General features: G+C 38.1%; 1 pseudogene; it reads left to right on the forward strand.

The window, feature by feature from the left end:
• The first annotated feature begins 13,819 nt into the window (after nucleotides 1-13,819).
• LOC138171390 (malate dehydrogenase, cytoplasmic pseudogene) lies at nucleotides 13,820-15,159 on the forward strand (annotated as a pseudogene).
• The last annotated feature ends 1,299 nt before the right edge of the window (nucleotides 15,160-16,458 follow it).

The following is a 16,458-nucleotide window of genomic DNA, read 5'->3' on the forward strand; positions in this document are numbered from 1 at the left end:
TGAAAACTATCCTTACATATAATTGGAAAATACAATACTATTTACTAAGGAAATATACATGGTTAAGAGATAAGCAACGAGGGTACATTATATGTAAAAACACCATAAAGGATGAAATAATATCAGCATTAAATATTCTGAAGAACAATGTACTTTTAAAAAGCACCGCAGGGAGAACAGAAGAACAATGGAGAGAATGCTGATTTTGGAATCAAAGAATCTGGCTTCAAATCCCACCTCTGAAGCCTTCACCTCTCTGACACTGGGTGAGTCACTTAACTTTCTTGAGACCCAATTTCCTTGGAAAATGAGGGGGCTGGACTAACTGGTTTTGAGGCCTCTTCCATCTCTAAAGCAATAAAAGATCAGATCTAAGAGAAATAAATATTTATAAGAAAGAAGTTAAGGATCTGAATAGAATCAATAATTAAGATCTTTCATGATACTGAATGGGAAATGCAAGGTGCATGCCTGGTTTTCATTTTTCCCGTGGCACTGTTGTAGAAGTTGGCCCTGTGCTAGGGTAATAAAGACCTCAGAAACAGGCAGAAGGGCAGACATCTACATATTCTTGATGATGATACAATAAAAATGATATCTAATGAGATTTTTTTTAATTTAGACTGAAATAGAAACTAAATGATATTAAATAACAAGCGGATCAAAGAACAAATCAGAGAAATAATTCTATCAAAGAAAGTCATAACATTGAATAAAGATACCAAAACCTGTGAGATACAGCCCATGTACTCCAAGGGAATTTTCTGTTTCTAAATACATCAGTGAAAAAGAGAAAAGAAATCAATGGATTGCCATGCAACTTATTGTAAAGAATAGGAAATCAAATAAACAATCATGAAATGGATACCAAAAAAATCAATTAAGTTAAAAAAGTTAAGGTGATGACAAAACTTTTTTTTCTTTTATAAAACCAATAAAAACAAACCATTAGCAAATCTGATGTGAGAGGGAGGGCAACAGAAAAACTTGCCAAAATTAAAAGTAAGAAAATCACAATAAATGAGGAAATAAAGGAATTTCCCCAAAATATCACACCCGATGATATGCCAACAAGACATAACATTTAAGTGAAATGAATGAATATTTACCAAGTATAGAATTTCCAATTTTTTTTGCTTTTTTTTTTTTTTGGAAGGGGGAAGGTAGGGCAATTGGGGTTAAGTGACTTGCCCAAGGTCACACGGCTAGTTTTTGTGTCTATGTGTCAAGTGTCTGAGGCTGGATCTGAACCCAGGTCCTCCTGACTCCAGGGCCAGTGCTCTACTCACTGTGCCACCTAGCCTCCCCTGGAATTTCCAAATTAACAGAATAGAGAATTAAAACAACTCACTTTCAGAAAATGAAACTGATGAGATCATAATCAAACTCCAAAAAGGGAAAAACAAACAAAACCCCTGGGCCTATATCAACTTATAAGTGAATTCAAACAAGCATTTGAAGAACAATTAGTCTCTACATTTATAGAAATTGTTTGTAGAAACACAAGCAGAAAGCCCTTTACCAAACTCTTCCTATGAGACTAATTTTTCCCAGATAGCTAAACAAGTAAGAAATATGGAAGGGGAAGAAATTATTTAACATTGGGGCGGCTAGGTGGCACAGTGCCAGAGCACCGGCCCTGGAGTCAGGAGGACCTGGGTTCGGATCTGGCCTCAGACACAACACAAAAACTAGCTGTGTGACCTTGGGCAAGTCACTTAACCCCAACTGCCCTCCAAAAAGCAAAAAAAAAAAATATTTTTAACATCAATGGGAAAATACTGAGGTAAATAATAGCTAAGAAAACACAATAGTAATAATAATGGCTAATATTGACAACAGTCACTATGCTAGACACTGCTAAGTGCTTTACAACTATCTTATTTGATCCTCATGACAACCATGCTATGTAGGTGCTGTTATTGTGCCCATTTTACTGATGAGAAAACTAAAGTGAACAGTGAACTGACTTGTGCAAGGTTCCACAGCTAGTCAGTATTTGAGGTTGGATTTGAACTCGGGTCTTCCTGACTCCAGGCCCTGTTCTCTATCCACCGTGACACCTAGCTGCTCCCAAAAACTATCTTCAAAAACATTAGTCACTATGGTTGGGTTAAGTTTATGGCAGGAATGGAGGAATTGCTCAAAATTATCCAAACTATGAACATAATAGATCATATTAATAACAAAAACAGTAAGGACCACAAGATTATATCAGAAAACCTTTGAAAAAACACATTGGTGTTAAAAATGCAAAAAAGCAAAGGCAGAAATTTTTCCATATAGATAGAGACAGATTGTTGTTCTTCAGTCATTGCAGTCATGTCTGACTCTCTGTGACCCACATGGGGTTTGCTTGGCAAAGATAATTTTACAGATGAGGAAACTCAGATAAATAGGGTTAAGTGATTTTCCCAGGCTTATACAACTAGTAAGTGTCTGAGGCTGGATTTGAACCCAGGTCTTCCTTACTCCAGGTCTGGTGCTCTATCCACTGTACCACCGAGTTGCCTCAATACACACAGATGCATACACACGTGTATGTGTGTGTGCGTGTGTATGTGCATATACATGTATGTGTGTATGTATACATGTATAGTGATAAACATTATCTAAAAATTAAGAGCTCATATTATTTACAATGGGGAAACACTAGCTTTTCCACTAAGATAGGTGGTAAAATAAAGATATAATTGTCCCCACTGTTATTTTATCTTTCTAAACATTTCTGGAAATGCCAGTGTATGGGTGAAGTTCGGTTGATACTGGCAGCATCACGAGAGAAAGGGTTGCACAAAAAAGATGTTATGGAGGCAACTACAGGACTTGGCAAGTTATTGGGGGTTAGGTGGGCTGGGCAGGGCAGAGTTTAGCATGACAGCTAGATTGTAAACCTTAGTGACTGGGGGGATGGTGGTGTCGTCAACAGAAATGGAGAAATTTGGAAGGAGAAGGGCTTAGGGAGAAAGATAATGAATTCAGTGTTGGATGTTTTGAGTTTAAGACTATAGGACATCCAGTTCAAAATGTCCAATAGAATATGTTTTGCACAACTTTACATGTTTAATGAGTATCATATTGCTTACTTTCTCAATAGATGGGGAAGGGACTGAGGGAGAGAATTTGGAACTCTAAATTTAAAAATGAATGCAAAAAAATGTCCAGTACCTAGTTGGAGATGCCACGCTGGAGGTGAGGAGAGAAACTAGGGCTGGACAAATTGATCTGCAAATTATCTGCAAAGAGATAATTGAGTCCATTTGACCTTTTTGGATCACCATTTAAAACAGTATCACTGGAGATGAGAAGAGGACCCAGGAGAAAGCCTTGGGAGTCATCCACTATTAGCTGGTGTGACCTGAAGATCCAGCAAAGAAGAATGAAGAGTGAGGTTAGGCTGAGGGAGGGGGGAGGGGAGGACCAAGAGAAAACAGCCTCATGAAAACCTAGAGACCATCAAAGAGAAAAGAATTATTGACTTTGTCAATGACTGTAGAGAGGTCAAGAGGGATGACAACTAAGTCAGCCTGGCTAATTGATATCTACTGGTAATCACTGAGGGAGAAAACCAGTGGGGGCTCATGAGCAATTAGAAAGACACCTCCATCCTCTCAGAGGTGCCCCTGGAGCCCTGAGGAGAAAAGTAGCTGGACACCCTCTGAGGACCCAGTCTTCCAGTATGAACAGAGGTTGGGGAAAGTAGCCCCAGAGCCTGTACTAAACTAGGCACAGTGATAAAATAAACAAAACCGAACAAAGAAAAAGAGAGAATAATCATACTCGGAGGAGGTAAAAATTACCTCATTGTGGACATGATGTTTTGTGTAGAGAATCCAAGAAATTCAATGAAAAAAATGAAAGCAATGAATAACTTTAGTAAAGTAACAAGTTTTAAAATCAGCAAAATTACTAGCATTTCTATGTATTAAAAAAACAGGAGTAAATATAAAAAGAAATTCCCTTTGAAATAACTACAAAATGCATAAAATACATGAGTGTAAACTTATCATGATATGTTCTCTACCTATATAAATGACTAAAAATACTCTTTACAAAAGTAAAACTTAAAACAAATAAGGGATATTCACCACTTATAGTTGTGTTGTGCCTATTTAATAAAAAATACCCAAGTTGCTTTATAGACAATGCCACACCAAACTACTAAAGAGTTATTTTATAGAACTAAACAGGATAATAAAATTCATCTGGGGAAGCAACATATCAAATAAACATATGGGCAATGATTTTTTAAAATTTATTAATTTTGGTTTTCAACATTCATTTCCACAAGATTTAAAATTCCAAATTTTCTCCCTACCTCTCCCCTCTCACCCACCCCAAGATGAAGTGCATTCTAATTACCCTGCCTCCAGTCTGCCCTTCCATCATGCCCCCCTTCCCCCTTATCTCCTTCCCCCTTATTTTCTTACAGGACAAGACAGATTTCTCTACTCCATTGCCTGTATATCTTATTTCCCAGATGCATGTAAAAACAATTTTTAACATCTATTTTTAAAACTTTGAGTTACAAATCCTCTCCCGTCTTCCCTCCCTACCAACCCTCATTGAGAAGGCAAGCAATTCAATATAGGTTACACATGTGTAGTTATGCAAAACACTTCCATAATAGTCATGCTGTGAAAGACTAACTATATGTCCTTCCATCCTATCCTGCCCCCCACTTATTCTATTTTCTCCTTTGACTCTGTCCCTTTTCAAGCGTTTGATTCTAACTACCCTCTGCCCCAATCTGCCCTCCCTTCTATTATCTCCCCTCTCCTTCCCCCTTTTCTATAGGATAAGATACCCAATTGGATGTGTATATTATTCCCTCCTTAAGCCAAGGTTCATCATTCCCTCTCACTTCCTCCCCCTTTCCCCTCCATTGCGAAACCTTTTTCTTGCCTCTTATGCAAAATAACTTACCCCATTCTATTTCTCCCTTTCTCCTTCTCCCAATATATTCCTCTCACCCCTTTATCTTATTTTTTAGATATCATCCCTTCATATTCAACTCACCCTGTGCTATCTATCGATCTATCTATCTATCTATCTATCTATCTATCTATCTATCTATCTATCTATCTATCTATCTATCTATCTATCTACCTATTTCCTTCAAACTACCCTAATACAGAGAAAAGTCTCATGAGTTACAAATATTGTCTTTCCACGTAGGAATATAAACAGTTCAATTTTAATAACTCCCTTATGATTTCTCTTTCCTGTTTAGCTTTTCAAGCTTCTCTTGAGTCTTGTATTTAAAAATCAAATTTTCTATTCAGCTCTGGTCTTTTCATCAAGAATACTTGAAAGTCCTCTATTTCATTGAATGTCTATTTTCCCCCCTAAAGTAGTATACTCGGTTTTGCTGGGAAGATGATTCTTGGTTTTAATCCTAGCTCCTCTGACCTGCAGAATATCATATTCCAAGCCCTTGGATCCTTTAATGTAGAAGCTGTTAGATCTTGTGTTATCCTGATTGTATTTCCACAATACTTGAATTGTTTCTTTCTGGTGTCTTGCAATATTTATTTTCTCCTTGACCTGAGTACTCTGGTATTTGGCTACAATATTCCTATGAGTTTTCCTTTTGCGATCTCTTTTAAGATGTGATCAGTGGATTCTTACAATTTCTATTTTACTCTCTGGTTCTAGAATATCAGGGCAGTTTTCCTTGATAACTTCTTAAAGGATGATTTCTAGGTTCTTTCTTTGATCATGGCTTGCAGGTAGTCCAATAATTTTAAAATTATCTCTCCTGGATCTATTTTCCAAGTCAGTGGTTTTTCCAATGAGATATTGCACATTGTCTTCTATTTTTTCATTCTTTTGGTTCTGTTTCATAATTTCTTGATTTTTCATAAAGTCATTAGCTTCTATTTGCTCCATTCTAATTTTGAAGGAATTATTTTCTTGGACCTCCTTTTCCATTTGGAAAATTCTGCTTTTTTAAGGCATTTTTCTCCTCATTGGCTTTTTGGACCTCTTTTGCTGTTTGGGTTAGTCTATTTTTTAAGGTACTATTTTCTTCAGTATTTTTTTAGGTCTCCTTTAGCAAGCCGTTGACTCATTTTTCATGATTTTCTTGCATTGCTCTCATTTCTCTTCTCAATTTTCCCTTTACTTCTCTTGCTTTTCAAAATCCTTTTTGAGCTCTTATATAGCCTGTGACCAATTCATATTTTTCTTGGAGGCTTTTGATGCAGGAACTTTGACTATGTTGTCTTCTTCTGGTAGTATGTTTTGATCTTCTTTATCACCAAAGTAAGATTCCATAGTCTGACTTTTTTTTACACTGTTTACTCATCTTCCCAGCCAAATACTTGATTTTCTGACTCCCTTTCAAGGCAGGACTCTGCTTCTGGTGGGGGTAGGGGTGGGTGTACTGTCCCAGGCTTTAGGAGCTTTGTATCAGCTGCTGGATTCCCCACTGTCTGTGGGCCCAGAGCTCTGGAAGCACCCACTGCTACTGCTGCTCCCACCACAGCCACCTCTGCTGCCCCAGGGCTGGGGTCCAACCTCATGCTCCTCTTTCACCCAGGTCCCACAGAGCTCCCCACTGACCTTCCACACTGTTCTTGGAGTTTGTGGGTTGAGAAGTCTGGAAATTGCCACAGCTGCCAGTTCAGTCCCCTGAGGCCTGCTTCAGCCTGGTATAGCTCACCCTGGACTGCACTCCACCCCAGCCCGGTTCAATATATCCTGTGTGTCAGCCTTGCAAAACATCCTGGGCTGGAGATGTGTTTCACTCTGTCATTTTGTGGGTTCTACAATTCTAGGATTTGTTTAGAGTACTTTTATAAAGTATTTGGAGGGGTTTGTGGGCGAGCTCAAGCAAGTCCCTGCTTTTACTCCACCATCTTGGCCAGGAACCAGTAATGATTTTTTAAAAGTAGAAATCCTAAAATCATTAAATCTCAAGCTATCTTATTAAACAACATTCATCAAATTATTCAGTATTGATTTTAAAAAATAGAAAACTTGAACAATGGAACAAACTAGGTAAGCAAGACTCAGAAAGGTATTAAACATAGTAGTCTAATGCCACAAGAAATGATGAAGGAAATGGTTTCACTAAAACCCAGGAAGACTTACATGAATTGATGCAAATGGAAGTGAGCAGAACCAGAACATTGGACACAGTAACAGCAACCTTGGGCAAAGATCTACCTGGAATGACTTAGCTCCTCTCAGTAATCAACAATCCAACACAATTCCAAAGGACTCATGATGAAAAATGATCTCTGCCTCCAAAGAAAGAACTGATGGTGGGGTGGGTAGGTGGTGCAGTGAATAAAGTACTGGCCCTGGAGTCAGGAGGACCTGGGTTCAAATCTGGACTCAGACACTTAACACAAAACTAGCTGTGTGACCTTGGGCAAGTTACTTAACCCCAATTGCCCTACCTTCTCCCCTCCAAAAAGCCAAAAAAAAAAAAAAGAACTGATGGAGTCTGAATGCAAATATAAGCATACTTTTTAAACATTTTACTTGAGCTTATTTTTTTGTTTGTGTTTTCTTTCACAGCATGACTAATATGAAAATACGTTATAATCGATATCATAATTCTTGCCTTCTCAATGTGTAGAGGAGGAAACAGTAAGAGAATTTGAAATTAAAAATTTATTTTAAAATGAATGTTAAAGTTTTTTAATTTTACATGTAATTGGGAAACATTAAATGAAGTAAGTAGAAACATATTAAACATAGTAGCCTAGTGTTCAATAAGTCCAAGAACACAAATGACCAGGGGAAAATGCTTTGTTTGATAGTAACTGCTGAGAAAATTGGGTATTAGTTTGGCAGAAAATAGGTCTAGACCAGCGTTTACAACATGTACCATAATAAGCTCCAAAAACAGGTCAACTCATTAAAAAAAAAAAAACAAACAAGGGGCGGCCAGGTAGCACAGCGAGTAAGAGCACCGACTCCAGTGTGGGGATGACCTGAGGATCGAATCCGGGCTCCGACACTTAGCACCCACCCAGAAACACCTGGCCGTGTAACCTTGAGCAAGTTACTTAACCCCAATTGCTTAGGGGCAGCCAGGTGGCTCAGCGAGTAAGAGCACCGGCTCCAATGTTGGGGTGACCTGGGGATCAAATCCAGGCTCCGACACTAAGCACCACACCCAGAAATAACTGGCCGTATAATCTTGAGCAAGTTACTTAACCCTGATTGCTCATAAAAATAAAAAAAACAAACTAGAAAATGGAAGGAACTACCTTTCACATCTATGGTTGGGGGTACTTAACTAAACAATGGACAGAAGTACTCACAAAAGATAAAACAGAAACTTTTTTTTTTAAGTTACACATTTTATTTTTTCCACTTAATAGTATTTTATTTTTTCCAATTACATGCAAAAATAGTTTTCAACATTCAATTTTATGACATTTTGAGTTCCAAATTTTCTTCCCTCTCTCTCTTCCCTCCCAAAGATTATGTAGGCTATACATTTATGATCATATTAAACATATTTCCACATTAGTCATTTTGTGAAAAAAAAATCTGAAAAGGGGAAAACCATGAGACAAGAAAAAAAAGAAAGTAGTCTACTTCGATCTACATTTAGACTCCATATTTCTTTCTCTGATGTAGATAGCATTTTCCATCATGAAACCTTTGGAATTGTCTTAGATCATTGAATTGCTGAGAAGAGCTAAGTCTATTATAACTAATCATTACAAAATGTTGCTGTTGCTGTGTACAAGATTCTCCTGGTTCTGCTCACTTCACTCAGTATCAATTCATATAAGTCTAGGTTTTTCTGAAATCTGCCTGCTCATCGTTTCTTATAGCACAATAGTATTCCAGTGCATTCATATCTCACAACTGGTTTAGCCATTCCCCAATTGATGGGAATCCCTTTAATTCCAATTCTTGGCTACCATAAAAAGAGGTGCTATAAATATTTTTGTACATACATTGGTCCTTTTCCCTTTTTTCTGATCTCTTTGGGATACAGCCCTGAAAGTAGTATTGCTGGGTCAAAGGGTATATACACAGTTTTATAGCCCTTTGGACATAGTTCCAAAATGCTCTCCAGAATGGTTGATTCAGTTCACAACTCTACCAACAATGCATTAGTGTTCCAATTTTCCCACATCTTTCTCCAACATTTATAATTTTCCTTTTCTGCCTTATTAGTCAATCTAGTAGGTGTGAGGTGGTAGCTCAGAGTTGTTTTAATTTGCATCTCTCTAATCAATAGTGATTTAAAACATTTTTTCATATGAATATAGATTTAATTTCTTCATCTGAAAAACTACCTGTTTATATCCTTTGATTATTTATCAATTGGGGAATGACTTGTAGTCTTATAAATTTGTCTCAATTCTCTATATATTTGAAAAATGAGGCCTTCATCAGAAGCACTGGCTGTAAAAATTATTTCCCAGCTTTCTCCTTTCCTTTTAATCTTGGTTGCATTGGTTTTGCTTGTGTAAAGCCTTTTCATTTAATGTAATCAAAATTATCCATTTTGTATTTTATAATGCTCTCTATCTCTTGTTTGGTCATACATTCTTCCCTTCTTTATAGATCTAAACTATTCCTTGCTCTACTAATTTGTTTATGGTATTACTCTTTATATCTAAATCATGTACTCATTTTGACCACTTGGTGTATGCTGTGAGATGTTCATCTATTCCATACTGTTTTCCAATTTTCCCAGCAGTTTTTGTCAAATACTGAGTTCTTATATCAGAAGCTAGAGTCTTTGGGTTAATCAAACAGCAAATTCATTAAAATAATTCACTACTGTGTCTTGTGTACCTAACCTATTGCACTGACCCACCACTCTATTTCTTATCTAGTATTAAATACTTGATGATTGCCACATTATAATATAGTTTTAGATCGGGTAGGGCTAGGTCACCTTCCTTTGAATTTTTATCATTTATTCCTTTGATATTCTTGATCTTTTGTTCTTCCAGATGCATTTTATCATTTTTTCTAGCTCTATAAAATAACTTTTGGTAGTTTGATTAGTACGACACTAAATAAATAAATTCAGGTAGAATTGTCATTTTTATTATATTAACTCACCCTACCCATGAGCAACTGATGTTTTTTCCAATTATTTAGATGTAGCTTTATTTGTGTTGTGTTTTATAATTGTGTTCATATAGTTCCTGGATTTGTCTTGATAGGTAAATTCCCAAATACTTTATATTACCTACAGTTGTTATAAATGGAAATTCTTATCTCTTGATGCTGGGCTTTGTTGGCAATAGATAGAAATGCTGAGGACTTTTGTGGGTTTATTTTGCACCCTGCAACTTTAGTAAAGCTGGTTAAAAAAATTTTTTTTTAATTTCTTCTCTTGTTGTTGCAGCTAACATTTCTAGTACAATATTAAAAAATGGTGATGATAATGGGCATCCTTGTTTCACCCCTGATCTAATTGGGAAAGTTTCTAGGTTATCCCCACTACACATAATGCTTGCTGATGGTTTTAGATAACCACTTATTTTGAGGAAAACTCCATTTATTCCTTATACTCTCTAGTGTTTTTAATAGGAATAGGTGCTATATTTTGTCAAAAGCTTTTTAAAAAGTCTTTTTGGAGGGGGGAAGGCAGGGCAATTGGAGTTGACTTGCCCAAGGTCACAAGGCTAGTAAGTGTTAAGTGTCTGAGGCTAGATTTGAACTCAGATCCTCCTGACTCCAGGTCTGGTGCTCTATTCACTGCTCCATCTAGCCACCCCCAAAAGCTTTTCTGACATCTACTGAAATAATCATGTGATTTGTTAATTTTGTTACTGACATATAGTCAATTATGCTGATAGTTTTCCTGATATTGAAAGAGATCTGCATTCCTGGTATAAATCTCACCTGGTCATAAAGTATCTTTATCCTCATGATACATTGCCATAATCTCCTTGCTAATATTTTATTTAAAATTTTTGCATCAATATTCATTAGGGAAATTGGTCTGTAATTTTCTTTTCTTCCTGTTTTGGCTCTCCCTGGTTTAGGTATCAGCACTATTGGTGTCATAAAAGGAACTAGGTAGAACTCTATTTTTCCAAATAGTTTATATAATATTGCAATTAATTGTTCTTTAAATGTTTGGTAGAATTCACTTGTAAATCCATCTGGCTCTGGAGATTTTTTTCTTAGTTCACTGGTGGCTTGTTCAATTTTTTTCTAAAACGGGGTTAAATATTTTATTTCCTCTTCTGTTAATCTGGGCAGTTTACATTTTTTTTCTTTTTTTGCTTTTTAGAGGGCAATTGGGATTAAGGCAATTGGGGTCCAGGTCCTTCTGACTCCAGGGTCGGTGCTCTACTCACTGCGCCACCTAGCCACCCCCAGCAATTTACATTTTTGTGAATATTCGTCCATTTCACTTAGATTGTCAGATTTATGGGCATACAGTGGCAAAATAGCTCATAATTATTTAATTTCCTCTTCATTGGTAGTGAATTCACCAATTTTTGATACTGGTAATTTAGTTTTCTTTTTTAAATCAAATTAACCAAAGGTTTATCTACTTTTTTCCTCATATAGTCAGCTTAGTTTTATTTTTAAGCTCAATAGTTTTCTTATGTTCAATTTTTAAAATCTCTCTTGATTTTCAGAATTTCTATTTTGGTATTTAATTAGCAATTTTTACTTTGTTCCTTTTCTAGCTTTTTTAGTTGCATGCCCAATTCTTTGATCTATTTTATTCATGTCAGCATTCAGAGCTATAAAATTTCCCCTAAGAAGTGCTTTGGCTGCATCCTATACATTTTCGTATGTTGTCTCATTATCATTCTCTTTGATGAAATTGTTTCTGCGATTTGTTTTTTTGACCCACTGTTAAGGTCCAGAATTTCCCAGGCTGGGAAATAGCTGTACCTCCTTCCATAACTGTGGGTGAATTTTGATACCAAAGAAGATGGCAAGGAGCCATTGTACAAGTTTAATCAATCTTTATAATTACTTATACAACAGGGGTGACTTGGGATAGCTTCCAGGTAGTTCAGTGGATCCCTACAAGAGCCCCCAAAATCCTCATGGTGATGACAGAAAACAAAGGCAGGAGGAGCTAGAGAGTATATCACTATTGATTGGTGGATATTTTGTGGTTTTCTGATTTGAGCTTGGGGGTTGCCAATGTTATGCCCAAACATAAGTAACAGTCACATATGGGCCATGATATTCTTGTTATGGCTTTCATAGGTCATAGTATCTAAATTTTGACTCAGTTTCTAAATTATGATTCAGTATGTAAGATGATTTTTGCAGATCAACACATTCAGGTTTCCACCTTTCACAGTTTTGTTTTTATGGCTTTTCCCCAACTAGGTTCCCCATACCCACTCATTCTTTGGGATTAGATTATTTAGTTCCAGTAATTTTTTTTTTTTCGACCAGTTATTTCTGGGTGTGGTGCTGAATATCTGAGCCTGGGATTCGATCTCCCGGTCATCCCAACACTGGAGCCGGTGCTCTTACTCGCTGAGCCACCTGGCCACCCCTACCAGTAAATTTTTAATCCATCTTTCCATGGCTCTTTAGTACATACAATTTTTATTGCATCATGATCTGAAAAGAATGCATTTAATGTTTCTGCCTTTCTGCATATGCGTGAGATTTTTATGCCCTAACAGATAGTCAATTTTTGCGTGTCATGTACCACTAAGAAAGTATATTCCTTTTTATCCCCTTTCAATATTTTTCCAGAGACCTAAATCTAACTCTTCTAAAATTCTGTTCATCTCCTTATCTTCTTTCTTCATTTTATGGTTAGATTTATCTAGTTCAGAGAGGGGGAGGTTGAAGTCCTCCATTAGTAGTTTTACTGTCTTTTTCTTCCTGTAATTCACTTAACTTCTGTATTGTTCATGTATTTTTTGCTTAATGGGAAGATCTTTCCCATCCATTAACAGGCCCATGTGACCTGCTTAAGTCACATGAGCCTGTGTCACAAGTGTTATGATGACCTCTCACCCTGAAGAGTATATATATACTCTAAGGTTAGCATTTTGCTTTGGGGCTCACTCATAGGAAGTGTTCACGTGATGTAGCCAGATGGGACTCCAGGTAGCCGTTAAGGAGTTACCCAGCTTTGAAAACCCAGATATTAGTGCATCTCTCTGGTAACTATATATGTATGTAATGATAAGACAGTTGAATCTGTCTGTTGATCTATGATGTATCTATTATTTGGTCAGACAGTTTGAAGCACTATCTCTTAGTCTTTATGCTATTATTTCTGCTTTATTTTCTCTTAAGTTCAGGGTGCTGATTTTTCCCCTAAACTAAGCAAATGACATATATGTTGATTAAAGTAAGACTATTGGGGCGGCCAGGTAGCACAGCGAGTAAGAGCACTGGCTCCAGTGTCAGGATGACCTGGAGATTGAATCCCGGGCTCAGATACTTAGCACCCACCCAGAAACACCTGGCTGTGTAACCTTGAGCAAGTTACTTAACCCAACTTGCTTAGGGGTGGCCAGGTGGCTCAGTGAGTAAGAACGCCAGCTCCAGTGTTGGGGTGACCTAGAGATCGAATCCCAGGCTCAGACACTCAGCACCACACCCAGAAATAACTGGCCGTGTACACTTGAGCAAGTTACGTAACCCCAATTGCTTAAAAACAAAAAAGTAAGACTGTTGACCCCTTCTGAGTTGCTTTCCTTTAAAAAAAAAAAAAGCAGATCAAAGAACCTGCACTAGCAGCCCTGTGTGCTGGTGTTATTGGTCTTACACCCCCATAGCAGCTGCAAGTAGCATTGCCGTTACAACTTCTCTAAGAATTTGGATGCTATACCACTTGGTGCATATATGTTCAGTATTGATACTACGTCATTGTTTATGGTACCTTTTAGAAAAATGTAATTTCAGCAGTTAGAGGTGACCTGCCCGGTTGACTGTAGGTGAGTCTAGTCGTCGGTCGCCTAAGTTGTTCAGCTGCAGCCATGGGTGAACCCGTCAGAGTCCTAGTCACTGGAGCAGCTGGTCAAATTGCCTACTCTCTTCTTTACAGCATTGCTAAGGGAGATGTGTTTGGGAAAGACCAGGCTCTTGTTCTTGTCCTGTTGGATATCACCCCCATGATGGGTGTGCTGGAGGGGGTAGTAATGGAACTGCAAGACTGCGCTCTTCCCCTCCTTAAAGAGGTCATTGCAACAGATAAAGAAGAGGTTGCCTTCAAAGACCTGGATGTAGCCATTCTGGTTGGTTCCATGCCAAGGAAGGAAGGCATGGAGAGGAAGGACTTACTCAAGGCAAATATGAAGATTTTCAAATCCCAGGGACAGGCTTTGGAAAAATATGCTAAAAAGTCTGTTAAGGTTGTGGTTGTTGGAAATCCAGCCAACACCAATTGCCTGACGGCTTCCAAGATGGCCCCATTGATACCCAAGGAGAATTTCAGCTGTTTAATCCGTCTGGATCACAACCGAGCTAAGTCTCAGATTGCTCTTAAACTTGGCTTGACCGCCAACGATGTCAAGAATGTCATTATCTGGGGAAACCACTCCTCAACCCAGTATCCAGATGTTAACCATGCTAAGGTTAACATCCAGGGGAAAGAAGTTGGTGTCTACAAAGCTGTAAAGGATGACAGCTGGCTCAAGGGGGACTTTATCACGACTGTTCAGCAGCGTGGTGCAGCTGTCATTAAGGCTTGAAAATTGTCTAGTGCGATGTCAGCTGCCAAAGCAATATGCGACCATGTCAGAGATATCTGGTTTGGAACTCCAGAGGGAGAATTTGTTTCCATGGGAGTCATCTCTGATGGCAATTCCTATGGAATCCCTGATGATCTGCTCTACTCCTTCCCTGTTGTCATCAAGAATAAATCCTGGAAATTTGTGGAAGGCCTCCCTATCAATGATTTCTCCCGTGAGAAGATGGATCTCACTGCCAAGGAATTATCAGAAGAAAAAGAAACCGCTTTTGAATTTCTTACTATTGCATGACTAGGCAAAAATTATGATATGACAAAACACATAGAAACTGAAGAATATAAGTGTCGTCTTTAAACCTAGTACCAAATAATGATATTGCACTTGTAAACTACATATGAAAAACCATTCATTTAAAGATTGTGTGTGCTTCTCGGTACATATTTGTGCCCACCATGTCATCATGTTATCAAATGGTGTTAGTGATGAAGTCTAAATAAAAATGACCGACTGAAAAAAAAAAGAAAAATGTAATTTCAGGGCAGTTAGGTAGCACAATGAACAGAGCACTGGCCCTGGAGTCAGGAGGACCTGAGTTCAAATCTGGCCTCACTTAACACATACCGTGTTTCCCCAATAATAAGACCTATCCCGAAAATAAGCCCTCCCCTTACTGTGTAAGATTCCTCTAAAATAAGCCCTCTCCCGAAAATAAGCCCTATTGAGATTGCTACTGTAGTGAAGGTGATCCCCTGCGCTACACGCTACATTACAGTACCCTCTGTATGCACCGTTCCCCCCCCCCCAGGTGAAACGCACGCTGCACTCCGAGCTGCATCCAATCAGAGCTGCAGCAGTGAGCGTGTCATCCTGTTCTTCCCCAGTGATTCGCTTGCTGGTGCCATTGAGAGCAGTGCCGCGGAGGAGAGCTGAGGCAGGACATCATAAGCCCTCCCCTGAAAATAAGCCCTCTGGTGGTTTTCTTTCCCCAAAAAGTAAGACAGTGTCTTATTATTGGGGAAACACGGTACCAGCCATGTGACCTTGGGCAAGTCACATAACCCCAATTGCCCTGTGTTCCCCCCTCCAAAAAGCAAAAAAAAATGTCCTTATCTCTTTTCATTAGATCTATTTTTGCTTTTGCTTTGTCTGATTGCTACTCCTGTTTTTTTTAACTTCATCTTTAAAGCAATATATTCTGCTCCAGCCTTTTACCTTTTCTCTGTGGTTTATCTCTCTGCTTCAGATGTTTCTTGTAAACAACATATTGTAGGATTCTGGTTTATAATCCATTCTGCTATCTGCTTCCATTTTATGGGAGAATTCATCTTGTTCAGATCCAGTTATGATTACTGTGTATTTCCCTCCATTCTATTTTTACCCATTTATACTTCTCTCCTTTCACCCTCTTTCCTCACCAGTGTCTTGCTTCTGACCATTTCTTTCAGTCTGACATCAGTCCCCCTCCCTTTTCTTTCCACTCTCCCCTCCTATTTCCCTATAGATTTCTATACCTGCTATTCCCTCTTTGAGCCAAATCTGATCAGTGTAAGGTTGAAGCAATGCTCACTCCCTTTCTTTCCCTCTACTGTAATAGGCCTCTTCATGTGATTTAATTTACCCCACTCTGCCTCCTCCTTTCCTCACCAGTACAATCCTTTTTCTCACACACACACACCCCTCTTTTTGGTATCTTCACATCAAAATCAACTTATACCCACATCCTCTGCCTATATATACTTCTTCTAACTGCCCTAATACAGTTACAGTTCTTAAGAGTTACAGGTATCATCCTCCCATGTAGGGATGAAAATTTTAACCTTTTTGA

This window comes from Petaurus breviceps, unplaced genomic scaffold, assembly GCF_028583685.1.
Source record: "Petaurus breviceps papuanus isolate PSGF00001 unplaced genomic scaffold, PetGlider_PUasm1.0 428, whole genome shotgun sequence".
NCBI lineage: Eukaryota > Metazoa > Chordata > Mammalia > Diprotodontia > Petauridae > Petaurus > Petaurus breviceps.